Genomic DNA, 24,195 nt, shown 5'->3' on the forward strand with positions numbered 1-24,195 from the left:
CTGCCTCAGCTCCAGCCTCACCCTCCCCTGGGCCAACTGCAGCCCATTGCCTCTTGTCCTGTCATTCATTGCTGGGGAGCAGAGCCCGACCCCAGCTCCCTGCAGCCTCCTGTCAGGGAGTGTCAGAGAGTGCTGCTGTCTCCCCTCAGCCTCCTCTTCTCCAGGCTGAACACCCCCATTCCCTCAGCCCCTCCCCAGCTCCTTGTGCTCCAGCCCCTTCCCCAGCTTCATTAAGAGCAGAGAGATGGGAAGCACTGCAGCTCCTGGAGCACCCAAACTCTGCCCTTCAGGGCACAGCATTAGTGCTGCCCTATAAAGCAGGAGACCACCAGAACCAGCCCCCTTGCCCCAGCATCCTTGCCTGTGCCCAGCCTGTGGCTTCTTGGAGCTGAGCTCATCTCTCACTGCCAGGCAGGAAAGCTGCTGGCAGCCAGAAGCAGGAGACAGCAGGTCCAATTAACTGGACTCCTGCTGATCAAGAGGAAAAAAACCCACCCAGATAATTCCCCCCCACCTCAATACACTAATTTTTTCCTCTTTCATAGCAACTAGCATCTTCTGAGGAGAGCTCAGAGGTTAAGAGAAAGAGAGTTAATTAATACTGTAACAACCTAGTCTGTAATTACCCCCTGAGGAGCCCACGGGCACCGATCATCACCAGCCCTCCCTCCAGCAGGGCCAGCCCCAGGCACACGCTCTGCTGGTCAGGGAGAAAGGAGGGACTGTGGCAGGGAAAGGCTCCTGCCACTTGCTCTGAGCATCCTCCTCCAGCCCCAGTTTGGGGTCAGAGACACATTCCTGGCCTGTCTCTGCCCCATCCCACAGGCTCCTTGGTCAGGCTGTGAAGATCCATCCCAGGCAAGTGGAGTGCTCAGGCTTCCCTCAGCTATGGCTCCAACTAGCTCCTAATGACCCCCAGCAGCATTCAGCCAGCTATCTCCAACTCTACTAATTCATTTCCAGAGGTCCCCAGGCACTGGAGAGGAACAAGTGCTCCCCAAGAGTCCCCTCAGCACACAGGGCAAGAGAAACAGCTCAGGCTGGAGACGCAGCCTGACTGCCCTGCATGTGAACCGGCTGCATGGGACCCCCTGAGCATCCCCCAAAGAGCAGGACAAGGGCAGCTCCAAACAGGGAGGAGTTCTGGGGCTGAGGGTGGTGAAGGACACGGACCCTCTGGAGCTGTGGGCTGGGGGAAGGAGCGTGCAGGCTGCGGGAGGAGGGAGCGGTCGGCGAGGAGCAGCGAAGCCGATGTGGTGCTGCAGACAAACCTGCCCAGAATAATAAACGGCTGCATTACACCTCTGTCCTGGCTGGGAGAGTGGCCACAGGCCTGTGCCAGGCCCCAGCAGCCTCTGCCTGTGCCCCAGCAACCTCTGCCTGTGCCCACCCCAGGCAGCAGAGTGGCTGCAGGCATGAGGAAGGGACCTGCTGGCTTTGAAGCGTGGGGAGAGTGGGCTGCTCAGAGAGGGACAAGGGAAACAAAACCCAGCAGGACATGTTACATGTGACACCTGCAGCCAAACCATGAGTGGCACAGCCTACAGCACACACCAGCCCACGGCTGCTGCCTGAGCAGCAAGAGCATAGAGCCTCCCCTGCTCAGCTCAGCACCCTCAGGCCAAAGCTCAGCACACAGATGTGAGCCTTGCCCCATCCACCCCAGCAGATAACCAGAGACAGAGCAATGCCTGACCAAGCTCAGCTGGTTTTGTGTCCTTTTAATCCACGAAGAAGGGGGAAATCCACACCCCTCTCATCTCACCCCAGCCTGCACATCTCCCACCATCCATGGCAGAAAGCACTGTGCCAAGGAAGAGCAACCCCAGAGTCACAGAGACTGCCATTGGGCCAGGCAGGATCAGGCCCACTGAGAAAACTGCAGACTATTTGGATCCAAGTTGATCACCTTCCCCATGCACCTGCCTGGATGCATCAGTATGAGGCTGCCTGCATCCCTTCCCCACACACAGCACCTCATCCATGGGCTCTCCTGCCCCATGAGCAGCACCCATCAGGGCTTATCTCCTCTCCCACTTCAGGGATGGGGTGTTGGAAACACTCAGCTGCTGTAGGTTGCCATGGCAAAGTCAATGTAAAGCTGTTAGGGATGCTGTTTATGTTGCCAAGTGGGGAGAAAAAGAAAGAACACCACCACAAACCAAACCCAAACCCTGAAATTACCCTTCTTGGCTGAGGTTTAAGACTTTTCTCTTTGCAAATGAAAAGCTGAGCTGCATCCCCAGTGGAGAGGCTGTGCTGAGCCTCAGAGCACAGCTGGATGGACAGACTGACTCTCCAGATGGACACTCAGGCCCCAAAAGCCAAAGTAGCCAATTAAAGCAGAAAAACCAGCCTGAAGAACCTTTCCCTGTGTGCTCACTGTCAAGTGCTTTGGGAGAGACCCTGCAGCTCTGCCCAGCTGCCCTTCCCACCACACAGACCCCAGCAGTGCTCAGCACCCGCCTGTGGCTGCTGAGAGATGTGGTCCCACATGGGAGCAATGCTGCCATGGGAGAGGGAGCCAAAAAAGCTGAAAGAAAGGCTTCATCTGCTTAGAAAAATCACCAGGAGAGACACATTGAGTGCTGCTGCGGGCAAAGGGTGTTTCAGGAGGGGATGGGATGGGGAAGGACAAAGCACAGAGACACACAGGGAGACAGTGGGGCTCTGCACAACACACCCTGCCTGGTATCAACAGAGATCCTTGGGCAGATGCTGCTCTTGGGAAGTGGGGAAGCCACAACTCCCCAGCCAGGTGCCTGCTGGGACTGAGCTGGGTCTGTTTCCCCCTGAGCCACCACTGACTGAGATGAAGTGACTTGCCCAGGGTGACCTGGAGCAAGCAGCAATCCCCAGGCCATGGCAACACTGATGCTTGGTGGATTTTGAGCAGCAATAGACTCTCCTCCCAAGCATTCCACCTCCCCCCTTGCACTGCAGCAGAGCAACACTCCCCTCTTCACCATCCCCACCCCCCCCAAAGCCGGGGGCCACAGCACCCAGGCGCAGAATGGGGCCCCTCCCCTGCACACTCACCAAATCGCAATGTGCAGATGGCAGCGAGCGGCTCAGCCCGTTCCCAGCAACACCCATGGCAAGGCAGCAAAGGCAGCAAGGCAGGAGCCTTCCCTGCTCTGAACAACCCATGCTTAACCCCTCCCGTGCCAGGCAGCAGCCTGGGGTGCCCAGGGAGGCCAGTCAGAGCGGGCATCCAGAGACCTACTGGGTGTTATTCACCTCCTCGGGAGAGGGGTGGGTGAAAGGAGCTGAGATGGCAAGTCACAGTGGCAAAGTGCACACTGCCAAGGGCTGGGGCTGGCTGCTGAGGGTAGGGGTGCAGCTCACAGCCCCTTAGAGCATCCCAGGGCAGGTTTGCAGGCTCAGGATCAAGCACTTCCCCCTGCAGCTAAGAAAAGAGGTGCAGGATGGGGATGAGGTGCCCCCTTAGAGGGGGCAGCGAAGGTGACAGTGCAAGAACCTGCACCTAATGCCATGGAGAGGGGCCATGGCCCAAGCAGGGAAGGGTGGAAGAGCTGAGGGGGAATAAAGCCAGCCCAAAACACCCCAGATGCACCTCTCCACCCACAAGCTTCACTCACAGCACCCTCCACCGGCACTCGTGCAGCAAGGGAGCAGGATCTGTCCCTCTTCCCCCAGTCATGCTGGTATCCCCCTCTCCATGCTTCTTCCTCTGGGCTCTGGGTGCCAACACCAGCCATCTTCCCACCTCAGGGCTCCCTGGGTGGGCACCTGCATCGCCCACAGGCCGTTACCTCCTTGCCCAGGGGACGTTGCCTCCTCCTCCTCCCACCGCAGCATCCGCTTCCTTCCCCCAGCACATGGCCTCAGGGCAGGCTGTGCAGTGCCCCAGGGGAGGGGACGGTGGCATTTCCCTCCCCAGTGCCTGTCAGTGGGAAATCCCCAGTGACACCCAACCCAGGCTGCTGCACAAAGCACAAAGCACAAAGCACAAAATCTGGCGGTGGGGGAGACCCCAATGACTGCGAAACTCTCTCACTTCCCTTGCAATGAAGAGGGGGGAGGAGCTCCCAACCTTCATCTTGCAAGATTGGGAGAATGAAATGTGACTTTCCAGGGTTTTGCAGCTGGAAAAGGAACCAGCAAAGCACTGAGAAAGTGCTGAGGCCTCACACAGCCCCAGCAGAGCTCAGTGACACTGTGCCAGGGGAAACCGAGTCACGGCACAGAAGTGACCTGGCCACAGGGCAGGGCTGATGCTGCAGCCTGGGAACAGCAACTTCCTCTGGAGGCACAGTCACAGAACCATTATGGTTGGAAAAGCCCTTCAAGCTGATGGAATCCCAGCCCTCCCCTCACCCTGCCCAGCCCAGCACTGACCCCTCAGCACCTCAGCTCCACAGCTTTGGGATCCCTCCAGGGCTGGGCACTCCCCCAGCTCCCTGGGCAGCCTGGCACAGGGGCTCACACCCCTCTCAGGGAAACAGTTCTGCCTCAGCTCCAACCTCAACCTCCCCTGGGGCAACTTGAGGTTTCCTTTTGTCCCATCACTGGAGAGAAGAGTCCAACCCCCAGCTCCCTGCAGCCTCCTGTCAGGGAGTGTCAGAGAGTGCTGCTGGCTGCCCTCAGCCTCCTCTTCTCCAGGCTCAACACCCCCATTCCCTCAGCCCCTCCCCAGCACCCTTGTGCCCCAGCCCCTTCTTCCCCAGCTCTGGCCACGGTCCCCTCAGTGTCCTCCTTGTCATACAGGGCCCAGAACTGAAGGAGCTCAGGGTTTCTCCTGCACCAGCCCACCAGCAGCTCCCACAGCAGCATCTCCATGGGCACAGCCACTCACACTCCCCAACTCCCACGTGGTGCCGACTCCTCCGCATCTCCCCGTCTGCACGCTGGGACACGGGAGGTGGGACACACACCAGCTCCCCCCCTACACACGCAGAGTAAACAGCCCTTTACTGCAGGCACCAGCATGCTGTCAGGAGAGCTGCAGGCACGGGGTGACAGGAGTTGTCAGAAGCACGGGATGGCAGCTCCAGCAGCCCCAGCAGCTCCCAGCCCTCCCCTGCTGCTGCCGCCGTGTGAATTGCACCAGCCCACGGCTGACACAGCTCGTAGTATTTCTCCCACACAAGCTCTGCCGAGGCACATGCTGCCAGCACAGGCAGCTCACACGGTGTGCTTGCACGGCACTGAGGGCTGCTGTGTGTGAGGGGCACGAGGCAGGGCTCACAGCCCCAAAGGAGCTCTCACTGGCTTCCCACACTCAGCCCCGACACACCAACACTGGCACTGGAGTGACCACGGATGGGGAAGACAGCAGAGCATCATCCTGCTCTGAGCAGCATTACACCATCACATCATCCTCCTCATCTCCTGCCTCCCACCAGGCTCTGGAGACCAAAAGCAAGGATGGCAGCTCTGAGCCATGCACCAGGGACCAAGAGGAAAGCACAAGCTAGAGGTGACCCTCTCCTAAAGTGCATCTCTGCAGGGAGCACAAGCCTCACAGCTGCCCTGGCTCTGTTTTAACCAGTATTCTGCTGCCTCCTAATAATGAAGGTAGGAAAACTGTTGGGTGAGGGGTTTTGCATGCCCAAGGCAGCAATTAGCTCTTGCAAAAGGCAGGGAAGAGGCTGGAGGGAGGCAGAAGAGCGCTGGGCAGCTGCGGAGGCGTGGAACAAGCACCAACGGCCGCAGCCCTTCATGACGTGGCTCCCCAAAAACCTGCTGCCCTGAGCCTGCTGCCAAGCCCAGAGGCCAGGGCAAGCCCCTGGCTCTCACTGCCCCAAGCCCCAGGATGACACATCCACGTGCAACAAACAGGCAGCAGCTCAGCTGCCAGAGCTGGGGGCTCAGGAATCTGCCCACACCTCCCCCCTGGGGCTTCCCCACATCACAGGGTGCAGCAGCCCAGGAATTTCGGGGAGGGGGAGGGCTGGAAAAAAAGAAGAAAGGAGGGATTCTCCAGGCAAGCTGTCAAGGGGAATGTTTCCATCTAAGGCCTTGGTATTTCTCTCCCGGCGCCTGCATTAAATCACTCCAGCTCCTCTCATTATTCTTTTGTGCTTTACAAGGTAGCAGAGCTGGTGGAAGAATGCAGGAGTGTGCAGAAAGCAAACCCCAGCCTCTCCTGCACCAGCAAATACCTGCAGCCCTCAAGCTTTCACCTTTCAGAGGGGCACAGCATCCCCTCCTGCCAGCCCTCTGCCAGCAGCAAAGGCAGCGGGTGCCCAGTGAGCTGGAGAGCTGCAGAGCCCTGGGATGCCCAGTGCTGCTGGTGCCCAGCACGAAGCTTTATCTGCTCCTTCTCCCTCCTACTCAGCACTGGGAAACTGGTTCCTCCCATCCCAGGCACCAGGCACCCTTGTGCTGGGTCATAAGGCATTAGCTGGCACATATTGGGCAACTCTTTACTCCAGCTTCAGCTAGAGGGGAATGAAAAAAGAGCTGTTTTGCAATGCCCTGGTGGGAGATGTCTGGGGCAGACAGCCCCCACCAAAATGCTCCCCACAGCCTCTCCATTCACAAGGGTCAACCACTCCTCCTGCACTTCAGCCAGACCTGGTCCTGGCTTTCTCTTAGTGCTGTTTTACAGCCCAGAGGCAAAGGAGCAAGTAGGGGAAACAAGGTAGGGAAAGGTTTAGGATTTACATGGCTTTGAAATCAGGATTTGATGATCAAAATGAGGCAGCAAACCAAGCCTGAGGCTCTGTCTCCAACACCCCTTGCAGCACCACTGATGTAGAGCAATGGTCACATCCTGCACTCAGCCTGACCTGCATCCTTCTAGTTCAGGGCATGGCTGGACGCCAACAGATCAGCATCCTCCTGCAGAAGGGAGATGCCACCCAGTGATCCCATCAGGATGGGCAGCTGGGTCCCATCCTGGGCAGATGCCAGGTCCCTGCACAGCTTCACTCCAAGCATGTGGCTGGGGAAGTGCTGATGTGCTGAGCGTGGCTGGGAGCAGCCATCTGTGCTGGCCAGAGGGCTGGAGGAGAGGGCACAGGCCACGAGGTCAGGATGGAATCCCAAGGCTCATGCAGAAAGTGAGACAGGGGAGCTGAGAGCACTGCCTGGAGGGATGGGCAGAGAGCTCACAAGGGTTCTCAGGGCAGAGGCACAGCACTGGCACTTTAGCAGGAGCTCAGGCAGAGCAGAGCCCAACCCAGCTCACCCATAGCCCTTGCAGCCAGGCCAGCCCTGTGCTGCTCAGAGGAGCAAGGGGAGAGGCAGGGATGCTCCAGGGATGTTCCAGGCAGCTCAGCCTGGCCCCAGAGCACTCAGCCATCCCCACTGCTCCAGTGCCTGCGCAGACGGGACAGCCCATGAGCCTTGGGTGCAGATGCTCTCTGGCAGGAGCAACACTCATCTCCCCACATCACACAGATAGGGAAACTGAGGCAGCAACACACCTGAGCACAGCATCAAGCCTCTCCCAGCCCCTAAGCAGGACAGAGACCCCAGCAAATCCCAACTCCCACCTTTCTACGTCCTGCTCAGCAAAAACCATCAGGCAAGAACCAACCTACAGAGCACAGGGGAGTCTCACAAGGAAAACAACACCCAGAGACCGAGAGAGAGCTGTGGGCCAGGACACACAGGCACAGCCATGGTATTTTTAGCAGGATTACACAGGGACAGGGGATTCCTACCCTGAAGATCCCCAGGGGCTTAAAATAGGTCCCGTCACTTCCTCCCAGCAGCGGCTGGGAGAAGCATCTGCTGCTTCTGGGAGCCAGGAGCCTGAGAGCTTGAGCCCTTGGATGTCAGAGCACCCCAAAACCCAGGGAGGGATGTGGGTGAGCACAGCACTGACCTTCTCCACGGGAGCACCACGATGAGCTGTCTCCTCCTGCCCTGCTCAGCAGCCAGAAAGAGCCCCAGCAAGAGCCCAAAGAGCAGCAATGAGTCAGAGAAATCCCCCCTTGTTCACAGCAAGAGAAACTGAGGCAGGGGCTTGCTCAGCACCATGAGGAAAGGCAGGGGCTTGCTGGGGTGCACAGCCCAGGCAGTGAGCAGGGGGTCCCCCAAAGTGGAGATGCAGCAGCAGTGAGTCCAACCAGCCCCCAGTAGCTTCAGGGAGAGCAGGAGGAACAACCCAACAGCCACATCCAACACTGACAGCAGCCCTGGCAACAGGGTGAAGGGTTGGGGACACAACTGCCCCTCCTGCCACCCTCCCTATGTGAATAAAGAGGACAGGGTGAGTGCTCCTGGGTGCAGCACCCTCAGCTCCACAGCAGCTCAGCTCCCAGGGCTCTCGTGTGGTCCCAGCTCTGGATCACATCCTGGACAGAGACAGAGTGCTGAGCCCTGGATCCCTTCTCCAATCCCAGCTCTCAGGCATCCCTCACATCCCAGCACCAAATCCACAGCCTTCCATTGCAAGAGTCCAAGAGGAAAGTGTTTTGTTCCCCAGGCAAAAGGGGGAGAGAAAGCAACCAAGGAGATGGTGTGAAGGGGAGGGAGGGAGGGAGGGGAACTTGGGAACTCCCCCTTTCTTGCTCCAAAAGGGTTAAAAAATGAAGGCAGCAGCAGTGTGTGTGTGCTAGGAAAAGCAGCAGGGCTCTGAGGGAGAGCTGTGCCGGCTGCTCCCGGTTCCCTTCCCGACATGCCCCGCTCCTGGGAAAGTGTAGGCTGTTTTCCATATATAACTGCAAACTGTTCCATGCAGTAAGAAGTCTAATTAAAGGGAGGGAGAGAGAGGGAGGGAGGGAAAGCAAGAGAGACTCAGGAGCCCAAAAAGCAAGGTTCCTACGAGGGGAAACAAAGTCTGCAAGCTGGGCAGTGAGGGAGAGCCGTGGAGAGGCACAAAGCCTGGGACAGCATGGGGAGATCAAAGCTTCAGGCTTTGCACAAGAGGCAAATCAGAGGCTGGAAAATATGTACCAATAGCTAAGAGGAGGGAGGCAGATGGGCCAGGAGAGCACAGGGAGGGGCAAGGCAAGGAAAAGCTGACCCAAGGCAGTTGCTGGGATAAGGCTGAGTGATGCAGGGAAGGGCACATCCACCTCTTCCCACCCCACCATGAACCTCCTGGGGTCCCTGCTCCCCAGCCCCCTCACCCCATGTGTTCTGCATCTGGAGAAGCAGTGGTTGAAGTAAAGAGCAGGGGAATGGGGCTGGGGGATGTGAAATGCCAGGGAGGAGAGTGGCCACGGTGCAGGAGCCAGATGCCATGGAGAGGCTGCTGGGCCCCCTGTGCATGGGGTGACCTACACAACAGCCAGTCCTCACCCCACTTTGACACACTCTCTCATTGACCCATGGCTGCATCCCATCACCTCTGGGGCACCTCCTTCCCCAGCATGCCCAGCCCAGGGGGCACAGAGGGAGGCTGGATGGGGAAATCACCCCATCTGCTCTCCAAAGCCCCTTTGTTAGAGCTGCACTATCCACAGCAGCTATTCCATTCCCAGCTTCCTTAGATCTTCTGCCTAAAAGAGGTAACAATCCATCCTAAACACATCAGGATGCTTCAGGAAGCACCCCAGAGGCTCCCAGCTGCACCAGTAACCCAGAGAAACTGGAATATCCCTTTCCTGAAGTGGCAGCATCAAGCTCCTGGTGAGGATCCCACCTCCTGCAGCCCTCCAGGTGGGCTGGTGCCTTCCAGCTCCTCTGGCAATGACACACACCCCTGGCTTTGCCATCACCATGCATCTTTTGTGCCCCTCACAGTGCTACTCCAAACCCTGCTATTTGTAGAGTGATGGGGGTTTGGAAGGGCCCTGCAGAGCTGCTCCAGCCCCTGCTAAAGCAACTTCCCCTGGCTCAGGGGGCACAGGAACGTGTCCAGGTGGGGTTGGAAACCTCCTGAGCAGGAGCCTCCACACCCTCCTTGGGCAGCCTGGGCCAGGGCTCCCTCACCTCAGCACCAAAGGACTTTCTGCTCCTGTGCCAGTGCAACTGTTTGTGCTCCAGCTGATGCCCATCAGCCCTTGTCCTGGCACTGGCCACCACAGAGCTAAGACTGGCCCCATCCTCCTGACACCCACTTTGTAAGTACTGATGAGGTCACCAGCACTTCTCCAGACTGAACAGCCCCAGGTCTCAGCCTGCAACAATGCCTTGAGCCCCAGTCTTAGGTTGAGCTCTACTTCAAGTTCAGACACTCACTATGGAGACAGGACAAGATGCAATGGGGACAAGGACACTCTGCTGCATGGGTTCAGACACCCCTCCAGGCCATTGCCCTCAGCAGCACAGAGCCAGAGCCCCAAAGCCTTGCAGCCTCTGCTCAGCCTCCCAGCAAGAACAAAGCAGCCATGGCCCCAGGGTCAGCTGAGGTGACTGCTGGCCCCTGGCCACTTAGTGCTGGACTCAGAGGCACAGGAGCCATGGGAGGCTTTAGAACAGTCCCTGCCTCTCACCAGCATTTATCCAGGTGGGTATCTAAGCAGCAGCACTAATCTGGGGATAATAGCAGCTTTAGCAGCGATAGGGCAGAGATTACTGCTGTGATCTGGGTGTTAGGGCCGTGCTGGCAGGAAGCAGACAGAGCCTGGTGATGAGGGAACCAAGTGAGAGAAGCTGACACCGAGTCCTGGCTCCCTGCAGGCACCCACCCTGGTCCTGGGGTACAGAGGCTGAGTGCTGGCCCCAGTGGTGCTGCCTGCAGGGAGCCTCTCACCACCCAGCTGGGAAAACACAAAACCCACCCAGTGCCTGGCATTTTGCATGGCCACAATTCCTCCTGTTGCCCCAGGCATCCTACCCTGGATTGCTCAGCTGTAATCTCTCCCAAGGCTCTGCCTCCTCTGCCCTCACCCTTTCCCCATTGGCCCATGCACAGCTGCCCACAGTAACGGGTTCCTTCATCATCCTCTCCCTCAGCCTTTGTGTTGTGCTCTGAGCCCAGGCAGGGGCTTTTGCTCTCTGTATAAGGAGGATGGTGGGAAAGCAAAAAGCAAATCTCAGTGTCAGGGGAGCCTGCTTGGTTGAGGGTTCCCCAGCATCATTTGGGGTCCCCCAGCACTACCCAGCTTTGTTCTGCCCTCAGACCACCCTGCTCCCATGCAGCCCCTCAAAGGGAGGCGGCCAGATAGGGTCCCAGGACAAGGAGACTGAGATTCAGAAAGCCCCTCTCCTCTCTGTCTGCTTTTCTGAGTCCCTTTTTGGTGATGCTGTGCCCAAAGTGATCCCCTCGAGCAGGGATGGAGCACAGCAAGGTCTCAGGGGCTGAGAAATAGCGAGGCCAGTCTGCACAGGCAGCTGTGTCCAGGGGAGAGGGAGGATCCTTCCTTGTCCTTTCCGAATGGAAAAGGGACAGCCCCCTGAATGGAAGTGCCAGGCAGTGCAGGAAACACCTCCAGCCTCCTCTCTCCAGGCTACATCTGCCCACAGATTGCTGAGGACACCTGCACAGAGCACAGATTCCCCCCTGTGCTGCAGAAGCACCATCTGCAATGTCTTGCAAGGATTTGATGCATTTCACGTTCAACTGCAGGAGAGAGAGGTTTCCCCTGCTGCTGCCCTGCAGAGAAACACCCAGCTGCTGCATGGAAGGGTAGGAAAGGAGGAAGAGGGGCCCATTCCTGCACTCAACCCCAAATAAAGGCACTGAGGGATGCCTGAGCTGGTGCCCAGTGAGGTGAGACCAGGAGCACAGGAGATGAGCGTGTCCACAGACAGCAGGCACGGATGGGGAGAGATGGAAAGAGGGGGGAAACAATGCCAAGAAGGGAAGCAGTGAATGGAAAGAGATGGAAGGCAGCAGGTCAGGAGTTAGCACAACAGAATTTAGTGGTGGATACAGAGCCAGAGCATGTTGTGGAAGGATTTTGGCTCACCAGAGCCTGGCCTGTAATTGCACCCAAGGGACAAACTGCACCCAGCCCTCAAGTACCTGCTGGGTACCAGCACAGCCACCTCTCCATCACCCCCAGCTGTGCCTCCCTCAAACAAACACCTACAGAGCAACATCTCAGCACCCCAACACACAGCTCCAGCCTCCTCCCATCTCTTCTGGGAGTCAGGATGGGCTCCATTTGGCACCCAGCACACACTGAGTAACTCAAATTGCCCCTGGGAAGAGCAGCCTGTGGATTTAATACTCTGCAGAGCAGAGGAGTGCTCACAAGGCCAGCTCCCAGGGGTGCAGTGTATCCCCAGGGATGCTGATGTAAGTATTGGGATGAGGTTATACAGCTGTTTTTTCCCCTCCATGGGGAGGTGAGCAGCTCTTGCCTGCTTGCTTTCTCCTTCTACCAAGATCTCTTCCTGGCTCAGGAAATACCCAGAGGTGCCCTGCAGCTCTCCAGGGAGGAAACACTGCCCAAGCACAAGCTGGTTTGATCCTTCCCCTTTGTTTTTTTGGACAGTCCATCTAGGGTCAGACTTAAGAGCAACTCATCACTTGGGAAATAACACCACTTCAGGCCTCCTCCCTCAAATAAACCTCAAAAGACATCATTTAGGCAAGCTTAATTTGGACAACTAAAAATAGCCAGCACTAGTCACACTGGAAAACACAGGCTGGGGAGCTTCACACTCCACAGCTCAGGCTGGGACATGAGGGTTTCTGGCTGCAGGAAGGATCTCCCCAACCCTACAGCCACGTCCCTGGGTGATGAGCACAACCCTGCCCCCACAGTGGGCACAGCAGGACCCTTCAGGGACCCATCCCTGTGGCCACCAGCACCCTCCTCAGCTGCCCCAAGGAAAGTTTTAGGTCCCCACACTCTCCCAAGCAGGATACAGTGACTCACAGCCACGTCTGCACCAGGACACCCAGGAAAGCTTTCAGCTTCTCCACAGCCAAGCCAAGCCTCTGGTGCCAGCTCCCTGTGGCTGATTCACCTCTGCTTCCCCCAGCATCCCCAGGCAAATGCAGCCAGGCCTCTGCCAGCTCTGGGATAAATCCCCTGCACTGAGTAATGTGTAGATACAGGTTGTTATTGCAGCTTTCCTCCTGCTCTGGAGCAGTGGGGCTGTCACAATTCAGCCTGACAGCCCATCCCACTGGCAGCTCAGGCTCCAAAAATTACCAGCCTAGCATCATCTGGCACCACTAAACTGCCTCCAGCAGAGCCACAACTCCATAGAAGAGTGGAGGTGGGAAGGGCCCTGCAGAGCTCATCCAGCCCCAGCCCCTGCTAAAGCAGCTTCCCCTGGCTCAGGGGGCACAGGAACGTGTCCAGGTGGGTTGGAAACCTCCTGAGAAGGAGCCTCCACACCCTCCCTGGGCAGCCTGGGCCAGGGCTCCCTCAGCTCAGCACCAAAGGAGCTTCTCCTTGTGTTTAAGGGGAGCTTTTAGTGTTCCAGCTGATGCCCATCAGCCCTTGTCCTGGCACTGGGCACTACAGAACAAAGACTGGTCCCATCCTCCAGACACCCACCCTTTAGGTACTTGTCAGTGTTGGTGAGGTCCCCCCTCAGCCTTCTCTTCTCCAGGCTGAACAGCCCCAGGTCCCACAGCCTTTCCTCACAAGGAAGATGCTCCATCCCCTCAGCATCTTGGTGTCCCTGCACTGGCCTCTCTCCAGCAGTTCCCTGTCCCTCTGCAGCTGGGGAGCCCAGCACTGGCCCCAGTCCCTGCAGTCCCCCTCCTCACACCCATCTCCCCTTGCTCCAGAGGCAGCAGGTAATATTTAACTTGGGTTCACACCAGAGCAGGAGCTCCCTGCCAGGCTGGGTCAGCCCCAGGCTGTCTCCATCACAGAGGCCATGATGGATCTGTGCTCCTGGCCCAGCCACGTGCCCAGAAAGCTGCTGGAAAGGCCAGGGAAGCTCTGCACCAGGCCCTGGCAGCTGCAGTGGGATGTCCCAGCAGGGCTGTGTGGTCACAGCAGCCTGTACAGGTGCCAAACTGAGCCCAGAGTCTGCTACAACAACCAACCAGACACCCTGCCCCACATCTCACAGCCAGCAGGTCACACCTGGAGCCATCCCCACACCCCTGGGCACAGCCTGGGTACAGCGGGGGCTTCAGCCCATGCGGAAAGGGGATGAGAGGAGAAGATGCTCGAGGACCAAACCACCTTCTCCCTCATCCTCTTGGCTCTTGAATGCCTGGAGCAGCAACAGCCTGTGAGATGGCACAAGCAAGAACTCAGCTTGCCCTTCTCCAGTGAAACAGCATCCACACAGCCCGAGATCTGCCCACGACAGCCAAGCGCTCGAGCAACCCGAGGTTGCTTTCAAGTAGCTGATGAGAAGGTGGGAAGAGACAAGAAGAGCCAGAGAGCTGTGATGCTGTGCCACTAAACCTCTGGGAAGGCTGAAGCAGAGAGAGAGAGCAAGCATCAGCACTTCTGAGCAGGAACAAAAGGTGAGAAGAGAAAAGCTGAGGCTGTGCCACGGGGCTGGCCAAGGCCATCAGCACTGCCCGGGCAAGCGAGGGGTAGAGAAGGGACAGTAAAGCTCTAACTGCTGCAGCAGGGTCCTTAATTAGCATCATGGGAAACCAGGGGGAAAATCAGACACCTTCTGTCCGAAATCTGAGCCTGGACCTGAAAATCTGATCACTGGATCCGATGCTCAAAGAGCAAAGGTCACACCAAGTCCCAGGCAGGCCCTGACACGGCTGAGCTGCCCCACGGCCCCCTCCTGCCCAGCTTTGCCCCCTGCCCACCCCCCAGCCCCCCCCTCCCACAGTGGAAGCAGAGGCAGCACTTTGAGGGCCAGCAGCTTATTTTTAGCCTGGGGAAGGCAGGAGCCCTCCTGGCTCTTGCCCTTGGCACAGGACACCCTGCTTTAACCGCTGCCACTGCTGAAGTGAGCGCCTCAGGCCTCAGCCCGTCCCGCTTCCACCCCCCCTGGCTGCCATCACCGACCAGCCCTATCCCTCCCCCAGCACAAATCCTTTCTCTGCCCAGGGAGGAGGATGCTGGGATCAACCCAGGAGCTGGCAACCGCTGAGGCCCCGTGGCAGAAGGATCCGGATTGTTTCCAGCTCCTTAAGGGAGCCGAGTCCCGCAGGGCTGACCTTTCCATGCCTCAGCCAGAGAGCAGCCGTTGGAAGCAGGAGCAGGATCGGTGGTGCTGAGCCTTCTCCTGCAGCCAGGAAGGAGCAGGAGGCCAGAGCTGTGCAGGGGGCTTGGGGAGGCACAGCAAGGGAAGGAAGGGAAGGGAAGCAAAGCGCGCCGGGATCCCAGCCTGGGAAAAGGAGGGATCGGATTCCTCCCTCCCCGGCCCCGCCGGACAAACTCTTCCGGGTAGGGACTCCTACGTGCTGCACTCTGCCCAGGCACACAGCAGCAGCTCTGCTGCTCCCACAGCTGCTTCAGCAGGGGCAAAACGTGGGGATACTGCAGAGGATTGAAAATAAGAGGTGGGGGTATGTGAGGGTGGGGTGGGATGGAGTCGTGCCCCCAGGAACCACAGCAGCAGCTCCTTTGGCTCAGCCCAGCTGCCGACTCATCCCTGCCATGGAAGCAAAAGTTTCCCTGTCAGCATAAAACACAGACAAGTGGCCAAAGCTTCCACTTGGCTTCTGGTGCCCTGGCGAGGAGTCCCCATGCTGGGGACACGCTGGGTCGGGTGCCTGTGATGGGTTGAGGGGGGTGAAGGGGCTGCCCTGCTCCCCTGCATTAGGGGACCCACAGACCCTGCTGCTGCAGGGAGGGAAGGGCTTGCAGAGACAGCCCCTTGGCACTGCCCAACACTGTTGCAAATGCACTGGGAAGAAAACTTATCTAGCTAAAGTTAGATAAGCAGAGAGGTCCTTAATGATGCACACAGCGTGATCCTTCCCTTGCTCCAACTGCAAGCTGCAGGATTTTGGCAGAGGACTGTATGTGGGGGTCCCCTCCCAGTCCTTACAGTGGTCAGGACTGGATGCTTGCACCAGGCTCCCCATGTCCCTCTCCATCTGCCACCTCCACCTGGCTTTGCTGCCGCAGTGGTGTGGGCAGAGGGATGCTCCCGAGCCCTCAGAGGCACGTCACCGTGCATCAGCTTCCCACAGTTAAATCACAACACCCCTCCCAGAAGCTCACAAATGCAGGAGGACGTGGAACTCGTCTCTTACTCACAGGGAGCTCTCCCAGGATCTAAGTTGCTTAATTAGTGCTTTAAAAGAGTCACCAGCCAGGTGGGTGACACAGCAGCAGGCTGCCACGTGCTGCACACGTCTGGAGCATTTGCTTTCTTCCTTTCCCTACCTTGCCTTTGGGTTGCTCTTGTTTTCTTCCCCCTTTTCCTTTGTCTAAGGAACAAACAGAGGGGCAGGTTTCTATAAGCCCATGGAAACTCTGTCATCCCTCTGCATTAAAGCCAAAAGCAAGGAATTAAAGCAAAGCCACACGTTTCAGTAGTTTGGCCTCAGAAAGTGCTGGCAGGGAACGGGGCTCCCACAGCCACTTGCTCCCAGGGACCCCAAGGCTGGACCCACACCCTGTCCCAGTGTCACTGGGAAACCCAGTGAGGAGCTCTGGGCTGGCTACTCCTGGGCAGGGTGCTGTCACCTGCACACACCAAGCCTGGGAGGAGGGAGGCTAGGGAGAGGTGCACTACCCTCTCCTCAGCACAGCTGCTTTTCCCCAGGAGCATCTCTAACACCAGCACCATGGGATGGGTCCTTATTCCCTCTCAGGAACAGGATGAGGGTGAGAGTGATGGGTTCAATTTCCCAGCTCACCTACACTGGTTTATTTGCTCCTCTGCACACCAGATCTCCACCTGTACAACAGAAGTGACATCACTGTCCCCATCCATCCCAACCAGGAGGGCTCCAGGCAGCCAACAGGCATCAGCCAGCATCCCTCACCCTGCCTGGACCTGCTCTTAGACATCCCCAGTGAGACACAGGAGTCAGGGACCACCAAGGTGGTGGCATCAATGAGCTGCTGTGGCCACATGCTCATCTCAGGATCTGCATCCCATTGCCATGGTCACCCTGAGCATCACTCCAGCTCCCTGAGCCTGGTGTCTGCCACAGCAAGTGCATCCTGGCACGGCAGAACAGAGCAGGGCTCCCACCCTATGGCTCACCAGAGGGTTTTCCCAGAGGTTTAACCAGGGTCTTCCTCCTGCTCCCAGACAGCAGCAGCGATTTGCCAAGTGTGGCTGGGAGAGGAGGGGCCCTGGGTGAGGAGGAGGCAGGAGCAGCAGCCTGGTCCTGGCCTGGGGAACGGTGGATATGTAGAACAGCAGCAAACAGACATCAGCAGTGAGCCCCTCCTGCAGAGCTGCTGCTCAGCACCGAGCTCCTCACGACCCCCCCAGACCCCCGTGGGCTCCTTCCAGTGCTGCTGCTGCAACAGGCACGTGCCACCCCTGTGAGCAAACTCTGCTCGTGGCCTGGCAGGGGGGGAAAAGCAAAGATACAGGCAAGAAAACCCCACCAAGAGAGGAGCAGGGAACATGCAGGGAAGCCACAGCCCCTGCGAGGTGCAGCCAGGGCAGGAGCAGGCTCATCTCCCAGTGCAGGCTGGGGAAGGGCCTGGGGGAAGCAGGGAACTCCAGGCACAGCTCCACCCCGCTGCTTTCTACTGGAAAACAATAGCAGTGGTCCCTCCCTGCTCTTCCTCACCCTGCCCAAGGACCTGTGTGGCCCCAGGGCTCAGCACTGCGGGTCTCACTCCTCAGGCACTGGGCTGGGTGACACAGCCTGCAGCCACACATGCTGACAGCAAGAGATCCTCCCCACGAAGGGAGCTGAGAGCGCCAGACCCACGGCCTGGCAGCAGCAAGCTGGTGCAGGGAATTCCCTCTGTCACCATCTCAACCTAGAAAAAAAAAGAGAAGCACCACCCAACAACAACACCCTTCACTCTCTCAAGCCTCTACCTGCAGCGCTTGCACCACCTCCCCAGCGCCAGCCAGCTCCTCTCCTGCAGGAAGGAGGGAGCCCAGGCTCTGCAGAGGTCCCTGTGTGTCCCACAGCCCTGTCACCAGTCAGGGGCTGGGCTCCAGAGGTATGGGGAAGCAGGAGCTATGGGGAAGCTCTGCCTCACTGCCCTGGGTGCTTTCACACTACAGCACCGTCCCAGCACGGGCACCTCCTCCAGTGCCCCCTGCAGCACCCGCCTCGGCATGGGGCAGAAACCCCACGGGGATCAAAGGGAGGGTCTCCAAGACCACCCAGCTCCCTCCACACAGCCTGGGAGACCCCTGAGCCCACCATCCAACGGGGATGGGGAGTGACCCGCTGGACAGCCCAAGCTGCCCGTGGAGGGAAGCCCACGGCACTGCGGGGCGGGGCTGGAGGAGCGCGGGGGCGGCTGCTTCTCCGGCTCATGATTAAATAATTGAGGTGCGTTTCAGTGCTCAAGGAAGCGAAAGATTGAGGGCACTGTCTGGTGCCAGGCTGCAGCCACAGACCCTGCCTGCCCCAGCAGCCAACAGCAGAAGCATCGTGCCCGTTTGGGGAGGGTGGGGGCACAGAAAGGGGTCCTTCAGCCCCAGGATAGCTCTGGATGGGCAGCTCTGAGCACTCATCTCCAGCCCGGCTTGCTGCCCCTTGTCCTGGCCAGGCTGACAGTCCAGGGACAGAAACAGGCTGCACTGGTTTGTGATTTGCAATCCAAACCCCCACCCAACCTCAGGTCTCCAGCGATAAGAGCACAATAACCTATTGTCCCTCTTTCATTCCCTCCCCTCTCAACATCTCGACTCGCCTCCTAAAAAGCAGGAAGGGACCACCCGGCTCCGCATCTTCCCCATGGCCGGGGACCCTCCCCAGGGCCGGACCCTCGGTCCCTGCCCGCCCGGCAGATGCTGGGAGGCTGCAGAGCCCGGGGCGGGCAGCGCAGGGCTGGGATGGGCTGGGAGGGGATGGGATGCAGGCAGAGGGCTGGAGCAGAGGCGGAAGAGGCTCCTGCCCGTGGCCATGTGAGCCAGAGCCTGCCTGGGCTTCTTGTCTTTTTTTTCCCCCCTTCCCTTCCCACCCTCCCCCCCCCAGCCCTCCCCACTCCTGTTTTCCGCTGTGGGTTTGATCAGCTGGATTGGTGCAGCCAGGAGGGGGGACGTGCTTGGCCATGGCGTGGGCAAACAGCCGGCAGCCTCCCCCGTCCCCGCCGTGCCATCTCCCCTCCTCCATCCCGCCCCACGCACACGCCCTGCCGCGGGTTACCGCGCTCCGGCCAGGGAACGAGCACCCATCCTGCCCCACGGATGGGGAAAAGCCATCCGCACAGCACCTTCCCCGCTCTGCCCTTGGGCTGCCGCAAGCCATTCCCTACTCCCCCCCCTTCCCCTCCGCCCCCCGCCCGCCTGCGCTGCCTCTGCCCTTCCCTCCGGCGCCAGTGCCAAGCTGCAGCGTGGCCTGGGATGGATGGAGGCGAGTCCGACCCACGGCCGTCGCATCTTCAATCACCCCCCTCCCCTTCTCTGCAGTCCCACCACACGCTGTCCTCCAGCAACACGCGCGACCAAGAGCTCCACGCACCCCCCGCCCCCGCCCAAATCCTCCGCCAAGGGCAGGCAACAAGTTGCAGGATACGACCGGCGCTGTTTTCCCCCCACAGCTGATGCCGGGCTGGGGGGAGGGAGGGCTGCACGCCTCGCAGACCCCCACGCACCAAAGCCAAGCGGCCGTGGGCATCCGACCCTCCCGCCCACCTCCCCGGACCCACGCGGCTCCGCGCTGCAGCTCCGGGGTGGTGGTGGGGGGCGATGGGGAGGGAGGGGGGGGGGCTGCCACCCACCTGCTGCACCCGGGTGCAGCCCCCAAATTCCCCCCAGCCCCCATAGACTGCGAGGGTGAGCAAAAGCCCCGGCCCCACCCGCTCTTTACCCACCCGTCCGCCTGGCACCGAAAAGCGGAGAACCCACGGAACCTCCCCTTCCATCCCATCCCATCCCATCGCTCTCCCCCCACGCCCCTGCCCGCACTCACCGGCTCAGCCCCCTCGGCGCCCGGCTGCCGGCGGAGCCCCCGCGGATGGCCATGGGATGGGGGGGCGGCTGTGGGGAGGCGGCCGAGCGGTCCCGGGGCTAGCGGGAGAAAACACTTGTCATGGCAACCCGTACCGTGCCGTGGCGAGCTGAGCCGTGCCGAGCTGAGCCGAGCGGAGCCCAGCCGGGGAGGACTCGCCCCAGCCCGCCGGGGGAGGGGCTCTCTTAAGGTGGCGGCCCGCCCCGTCGGCTGCTTAAGGGGGACGGGAGACGGGGAGGGAGAGCGGTGGGGTCCGTACTCCCACCCTGGGTATAACCCTGCAGCAGCACGGGGGCACCTCGAGTAGGGAGGTGTGTGTACCCCTGGCCAGCGTGGAGTCCCCGTTCCCCCTCCCCTCCAGCAGCATGGGGACCCCCGGGGCGGGATGGTGCATTCATCCCCTCCTAGGTAACATGGGGGTCTCTCCCTCAAGCAGGACCATGCATTTACCTCCGGGCACTGTGGGGACCCCCGGGCAGGGTGATACGCCTGTGTATGTGTGTCGTGTGTATGTGCGTTGTCTGTACGTGTGTTGTGTGTCCCACCCACCCCTGGCAGCACGGGGACCCTCTGTACACGCTCCCTTCAGCCACCGCGGGACCCTCCCCACGATTGGGATTGTGCCCTCCCCATGGCAGCCAAGTGTGGGCACCTTCCAACTGCAGGAACCCCCCAGGGCAGGGCGGGTACCCTGAGAAGGGAGGGAATCCTCCTGCACAAACCCCTCCCCACTCCCAGCACTGGGAAGGCAGATTTGGGAGCACCAAAATTGGAATTCCTTAGGGGTGCTGTGGTTTTGGGACTCCTCATGGGGTACTCCATGGGTGTTGGGGTGGATCACCTGGGGCTGGCACTGGGGTGCACCCAGCCCTGCAAACCATGGGGCATGGTGCCATCCCCTGAGCGCAACAGCTCGGTTGAGTTACACCCTGCACAAGGGTCGAGCACAAACAACTGCCCTTTCAGCCAGGCAGATACCACCTTCACCTTTATTTCTTTAGCAACAAGCAGGAGAAAAACCTCCCCTGCAACGTGCCTGCAGCGTGTGAAACTCCGGGGCTGGACCCAAGGTGCATCGGTAGCAGCGACGCCGGGTGTAGGCAACCTTAAAGCAGCCTTAATCCTGCCTGTAGCCCCACGTTTGGGCACGCAACCCGGTTCAAGTTAAACCAGTGGAACATCTGTGCAGGCAACAAGCCCTAATTAGTGCTTGTAACGTTTTTTTCTTTTCCCCTCCTTGAGGGCCTGCACCTCGCTAATTTTGCATTCCTGAGCAGTCCCAGGGCGATGTGCTGCTGCAGGAGGCAGGTTCTGCCTGGCCAGACCAGCCCAGCTAAAGGCTTTGGGTCCTTTGCTGGGGGAATTGCTCCTCCCCCCTCCCACAGGCTCCTGGAGCCGCTATGCAAAACGTCTGCTGGTAAAATCGCTTCCATTGGGCTCAGGAGGAGCGGAGCTGCCTGCTTGGGTGAGCTGGTGGTGGGGTGGTTTTGGTTGCAAGGGGCAGATTGAGTGCACAGGGGGTGTGCTTTGAAGTTGAGTGCATGACTTGGGTGTAATCTGCACCCTTTGGGCAGTTTGCAGCACTGAAGGCATCAGCAGAGTGGAGGAAAGGGGCCTGGGCTGATTAACTCTGTGCTCATCATCAGTGGTGGGGTCTCAGTGTTTTTCCTCAGGAGTCAGATGAGGTTTATTCTTTCGTAACACTAACAAACTCCAGGGCTGGAGACTCTGGTGACAAACCTCCCAAAGCAAAGTCAGGCATCTTCCATTTCTCCTCTCCACAGCTTGCCCACTAGAGAAAGTGGGAATAAACACACAGCTTTTGTCTGGTGCCCAGCTCCCCACCTCCCTCCAGCAAAATGAAGAGCAGATGGCACTGACCACATGGGTTTTTAGGTGAGTGCTGAACAGCTTGAAAAGGAGACGGTGGTACAGACAGGCAGACAGTGCTTCCAGGGAGCTGGGATGCAAAACTGCTATTGAGACATAATGGCCTTTTAAAACAGGTTTTCAGGGCTTGGAAAGAATCTCTGACCATCTGGATTTGGACTCCTGAAAGGAAATCAGCCTTCCTGCCTCAGGGAACCTGTTGTGAGCAGGGGCAGTTTGTGCTCTCAGCAATGCTGGGAATTTGCAGCCTCTTTGGGCTTGGGCTGAGATGGGGAGAGGCAGATTTTTACAGCTCAGGCACTTGTTGTTGAAGGAACTAGCCAAAATCCGTTTGAAAAACGTGCTTCCCTTCTAGTGGCAGCCTGCAATTACAGAGCTGGTACTTAACAGTTCCTGCCTGGTGTGTTTCCATTACAGCGAGAGGAACCATAAACACTGTGGCTGAAAGCCCCTTCCATCTCACACTGAAGGAAAAAGCATGTGGGGGAAGTGTCCAAGGCCTGCAGCAGTGGGACCATCATCTCTGGGCCCTGCTCACACCAACACATCCCCAGCTGCTGCTGCCAAGTGGGGCAGAGCAAGTGGAAAGTGCCCTCGTGGAGTATTTTGGGGTTGTATAGTCCAATGGCTAATGCTGATCTTGGTGTGTCCCAGCTTCCCAGGAGCCTGTCTCTGGTGCTTGCTGGTGCCACCCCTCCTGCTCCATCCCCTTCAGTCATGGGGATGACTGAACCCACTCTCCTGCTGTTTGGAGACATGAGCTGCCATCCCTGGAGAGGTGATGGGGGTGTCCCCACAGTGCTCTGCTGATGGCACAGGTGATGCTCAGTACTCCTGCACCCAGAAAAGGGAGGAGAAGGAAGCAAGCACAGCTCATCACTCATCTCCCAGCCCTGAGCTGCAGGAAGGGACCTCCCAGGATCAGCCAGGGCTCTGGCTGCTCCAGCCATGGCGGTGGCAGCAGGGACAGGCTGCTTCTCGTTTGGCTCTTGGCAGATGCTCACAGGCGAGCTCTGAGGGAGACGCTGGATCCTGCTGGCGAGTCTCTGCAGGGCTGCTCCATCACTTTGTGCCTTTGGCCTCCTCCTTGGCCTTGGATGATGGTTCATTTGTTCCCTGATGTTCGCCAGAACGAGCTCAGGCCCCTCTCCCCTCTTTGCCCACACTTTGCTCTCCACACAGGCTGCAGGCAGGCAGGGCTGTGCTGGGACACAAGCAGGAGCCTCATCCTAGCCCATGAAGCATCTTCCTCATGCTCCTCTCCACAGCCTCCCGCAGTGACCAGCAGCACTGGAAGGGACCTAAACCCTGTGAGGAGCCCTGATGGGATTGGGAACCTCAGCTGTTCTCCATATTTTGGCACCTCTTTTCCAAATGCTTTTGTACTAAGCAAAGCAGACAGCTCTGCCTGGCCTGAGCAGTGTCTGGCCTGAAAGAGACCAGCAGCAACATAAAATAAATGACCCCAAAATAGAAAAGCTCAGTCCAGGTTCCTCTGTAAAAACCCAGCTTAGCTGAGGCTTTCCCTTTAACACCAGTACCAAACTTCACATTAATTCCCCTGTAATATCTCCCAGGCTGGGAACTTGGAGGTGGAGTTTTAACCTAAAGTGAATGGAATCAGCCAAGTTGTATCAGCCAAGTTACAAAGCCATCAGGACCCGAGGCCAGCTCCTGAGCTCATCGCCGTGGGGACAAATCCAGCAACGCTGGAACCGACAGCGGAGAGTTTTGTCCCGGTGCCGGGCAGCAGAGAGCAGGATTGGACCCCCAGGGTTTCTAATGGAAACACTGACTGACTCTCAAGCACAAGGCAGAGCTGGGTGACTGTAAAATCTCTCTCTCTCTCTCCATTCAAGGGCTAAATATAGGGAGAGCGAGCGCCAGCGATTTGACTTTCAGCGCTCGGGGATAAATAAACCCCCGATGGCTGCTGTGGGAGAGGCTTTGTTGGAGATGCCAGGGGGTCCTGCTGCTCTAACCTGCTGCTCCAAGGTTCCCCCTTCATGGGAGGGTGGAGCTGAAGCAGAGAAGCCTGTAGGGTTCTCACAAGGAGGCAGGACTGGTGCAGATGCTCCCAGGTGATGCCCGTGGCCAAGCAGAGCTGCTGCAAAAGGGGTTTGGGTTTCTTTCCCTGCCTCATGGTCCCTTTTCCTCCCTCTGCCCAGCCCTGAGTGCTGCTGAGCTTCAGCACCTGCAGGTGATGGTTTGCAAGGCTCAGACTGATGCTCAGAGCAAGGAGAGCAGCCTGTGTGCTGCTGGAGGGAAGGATCCCATCACTGCCACACCGCTTCCCCTCTCTTCCCCTTTGACCTGTTTTGCCTCACTTGGTTCAAGGCTTTTTCCCCTTACTCCCCATGGCTTCATCCCAGAAACATCCCCCAATCCTGGGATTGCTCATAAACCCATTGCCATGCTCTTGCTAATAAACCTCCCCTAGATCACTCCTGCTCTCAATTACTCCAACAGCCCTGTTAATTTGTAATTGAGCTGCTTCA

The 24,195-nt window shown here is 58.6% G+C and overlaps 1 protein-coding gene across 3 annotated transcripts in view; it reads right to left on the minus strand.

The window, feature by feature from the left end:
- ATP2B4 (ATPase plasma membrane Ca2+ transporting 4) overlaps positions 1 to 19,943 on the minus strand; it is a 56,186-nt gene extending 36,243 nt beyond the window's left edge. For all 3 annotated transcript variants that reach the window (XM_062013477.1, XM_062013480.1, XM_062013479.1), the window contains exon 1: positions 19,769 to 19,943. The gene's annotated coding sequence lies outside the window, so the exon portion shown is untranslated. The remainder of the gene's footprint in view (positions 1 to 19,768) is intronic.
- Between the last annotated feature and the right edge of the window lie 4,252 nt (positions 19,944 to 24,195).

Source organism: Colius striatus, chromosome 22, assembly GCF_028858725.1.
Source record: "Colius striatus isolate bColStr4 chromosome 22, bColStr4.1.hap1, whole genome shotgun sequence".
In the NCBI taxonomy this organism is placed as follows: Eukaryota; Metazoa; Chordata; class Aves; order Coliiformes; family Coliidae; genus Colius; species Colius striatus.